The sequence below is a fragment of the Schistocerca gregaria genome, chromosome 3 (assembly GCF_023897955.1).
Source record: "Schistocerca gregaria isolate iqSchGreg1 chromosome 3, iqSchGreg1.2, whole genome shotgun sequence".
NCBI lineage: Eukaryota > Metazoa > Arthropoda > Insecta > Orthoptera > Acrididae > Schistocerca > Schistocerca gregaria.
In genome coordinates, this window is record NC_064922.1 from 19,880,668 (window position 1) to 19,884,259 (window position 3,592).

The following is a 3,592-nucleotide window of genomic DNA, read 5'->3' on the forward strand; positions in this document are numbered from 1 at the left end:
CTGTAGCTCAGTTGGCAGATCGTTCGCTTAGCGTGTGAACGGTCTCGGGTTCAAGACCCGGCTCCTCCATGTTTTGTGGTCAGTGCATGGTAAGTGTTGGTCGCGGCGAACATAAACGCACGCAAGAAGTTGCAAAACCAGCGTCACAGACTGATATGATGTATACTGTCATAAGGAGAGCAAGGTGTAAGTGTGGGGACCGGCTGTTATCGTGGTGTCATCGAGTGCAGATCTGTCTTAGGTATCACGGCTTAACGTCATTGAAGTCTAGAGGTGGACAACACGTTCGTCTTACTCAGAGCGGTGTCTGAACTCTATTTTCGACGTTATGCGTGCCACTTTGATTGTGGCCAACTACGATTCGATGCAGAATGCACGAAACCTGAAAGACACCCTCACTGATACATAGAGAGTAGTGTTTGTCTGCGGAATAATGGGAGTGCAAGGGTCTGTGACGTTGATATGACTGTATGTAGCACTACTAGTCACCGGGGGGGTGGGCGTAGCTCAGATGGTAGAGCGCTCGCTTAGCGTGCGAGAGGTACTGGGATCGATACCCAGCGCCTCCAGAATTTTTAACACACCTACATGCGCACCTTGCCATGCAAGTGGAATAATTCCCAACCGGCAAAGGTGTGTAGGCAGATACAAGCGAACGATTAGCATCCACAATTGCGCCGATTTCACGTAAATCCCACTGCACGTTCCCATTCTTTGCGTGCAGTCGGCTGCTACTGGTGTTGCTGGTTGTGACTGCTGATAACAGATGCCGTAGCAATCAATTCATGGAGTGAGTTGTATGTTTTGCGATAGTCTGTCTCTGACAAGGAAGCACAGGTGATATAGGTGCGAACACAGGAAGCTTGCAGCCCCTCGCTGCCTGCAGACACAGAGTAGCCACACTAGAAGAGCGGCCTAAGCCGTAGGCGAAATGTGCTCATTCGCTTTGGAGCGACGTCGAACTATAAATAAGGCTGTCACTAGCGTGAGCGTCGTGTAAAGTCGGAAAAGTCATCTGCATGGGTGATTGAGAAAGTTTGGGGAGCGTTTCGTAGTACGATCAGTGCAAACGGGACGCGGAAACTTGTTGTGTCCCAGTGTTTTGCAGTTGGACGAAAAGAGTTTTACGCAGTAGGAAAGAGCGAGGCACCGAGTTGGCATGAACTATGGAGAGCACAATGGGGCTCGAGATGTGCTTGTTACCTCAGGTGCTGTGTGATTGTGGACAAGGAGTGAAATGGACCAATTTGTGACCGCCCTTTCAATTTAAGACGTTCAAAACAGACGGAATTTGCATTCGTAATACCACAGCATCGAAACTACTTGGAACTCTTGTGTGTATGAACGTGTCCGCGCCTTTGTATTCTGGTACCTTCACCGCTACAAACCGACCAACCATCGTGTACGTGCACATCAGAGTCGCAAAGAATGGAGAATAGCCAGGCTTGGTCGTGTCTGTAGCTGTAGCTCAGTTGGCAGATCGTTCGCTTAGCGTGTGAACGGTCTCGGGTTCAAGCCCCGGCTCCTCCATGTTTTGTGGTCAGTGCATGGTAAGTGTTGGTCGCGGCGAACATAAACGCACGCAAGAAGTTGCAAAACCAGCGTCACAGACTGATATGATGTATACTGTCATAAGGAGAGCAAGGTGTAAGTGTGGGGACCGGCTGTTATCGTGGTGTCATCGAGTGCAGATCTGTCTTAGGTATCACGGCTTAACGTCATTGAAGTCTAGAGGTGGACAACACGTTCGTCTTACTCAGAGCGGCGTCTGAACTCTATTTTCGACGTTATGCGTGCCTCTTTCATTGTGTCCAACTACGATTCGATACAGAATGCACGAAACCTGAAAGACACCCTCACTGATACATAGAGAGTAGTGTTTGTCTGCGGAATAATGGGAGTGCAAGGGTCTGTGACGTTGATATGACTGTATGTAGCACTACTAGTTATCGGGGGGGGCGGGCGTAGCAAAGATGGTAGAGCGCTCGCTTAGCGTGCGAGAGGTACTGGGATCAATACCCAGCGCCTCCAGAATTTTTAACACACCTACATGCGCACCTTGCCATGCAGGTGGAATAATTCCCAACCGGAAGAGGTGTGTAGGCAGATACAAGCGAACGATTAGCATCCACAATTGCGCCGATTTCACGTAAATCCCACTGCACGCTCCCATTTTTTGCGTGCAGTCGTCTGCTACTGGTGTTGCTGGTTGTGACTGCTGATAACAGATGCCATAGCAATCAATTCATGGAGTGAGTTGTATGTTTTGCGATAGTCTGTCTCTGACAAGGAAGCACAGGTGATATAGGTGCGAACACAGGAAGCTTGCAGCCCCTCGCTGCCTGCAGACACAGAGCAGCCACACTAGAAGAGCGGCCTAAGCCGTAGGCGAAATGTGCTCATTCGCTTTGGCGCGACGTCGAACTATAAATAAGGCTGTCACTAGCGTGAGCGTCGTGTAATGTCGGAAAAGTCATCTGCATGGGTGATTGAGAAAGTTTGGGGAGCGTTTCGTAGTACGATCAGTGCAAACGGGACGCGGAAACTTGTTGTGTCCCAGTGTTTTGCAGTTGGACGACAAGAGTTTTACGCAGTAGCAAAGAGCGAGGCACTGAGTTGGCATGAACAATGGAGAGCACAATGGGGCTCGAGATGTGCTTGTTACCTCAGGTGCTGTGTGATTGTGGACACGGAGTGAAATGGACCAATTTGTGACCGCCCTTTCAATTTAAGACGTTCAAAACAGACGGAATTTGCATTCGTAATACCAGAGCATCGAAACCACTTGGAACTCTTGTGTATATGAACGTGTCCGCGCCTTTGTATTCTGGTACCTTCGCCGCTACAAACCGACCAACCATCGTGTACGTGCACATCAGAGTCGCAAAGAATGGAGAATAGCCAGGCTTGGTCGTGTGTGTGTAGCTGTAGCTCAGTTGGCATTCTGGCTTTAGCCGTCGCCGCGGTCGGACGTGCTTGTTGTTTACTCCGCGTACGTTAGCGCTATCGCCGGTGTTTGGTGTTTACGTGAAGTTAGCTGTACATTTTCGCTGTTATTTTTTGAGTGGTGTCTCTGATAAGTGTTTTTATAGTGCTTTCGTCCGTTCCACGTTTCGTGCTTCTCCGCAATTTCGGTTGTTGCCGGAATTTCGTCGGAACCGACGACCATGTCTGCCACCGTCAGGAAGAATACTTTAGTCTTCTCGTTCGAGAAAGAAACACGGCCGGTCCAACCCACTGCGCTGGAAATCCACGATTGGCTGACTGAGGTAATCGGTATAAATTCTGACTCTGTTCATACCACGCAATTAGATGCTGAAAAATACTGTGTTTTTGTTAAATTTCTGAACTCAGTGACAGTCGATAAGTTGCTTGCAAAATGGGGTAATTCCGTCGAATTTGTTCATCGAGACGGTTCAAAAAGTAATGTCTCTGTACGAAAAGCTGATATCATGTACACCAATGTCAGGATTTTGAATGTTCCAATTGAAATTGATAATCAGTTGATCAAGGACGCTCTATCTAAATATGGCGAAGTTAAATCTATCTATAACGAAAGATGGTCGAAGCTATAGAAGATACAGTGTTTTAA

At 48.3% G+C, this 3,592-nt stretch overlaps 1 non-coding gene across 1 annotated transcript; it reads left to right on the forward strand.

Annotated features, from left to right (window-relative positions):
- Positions 1-495: 495 nt before the first annotated feature.
- On the forward strand, positions 496-569 carry Trnaa-agc (transfer RNA alanine (anticodon AGC)). Its single transcript has one exon. It is a non-coding gene; the product is annotated as a tRNA-Ala (tRNA).
- Positions 570-3,592: the final 3,023 nt, after the last annotated feature.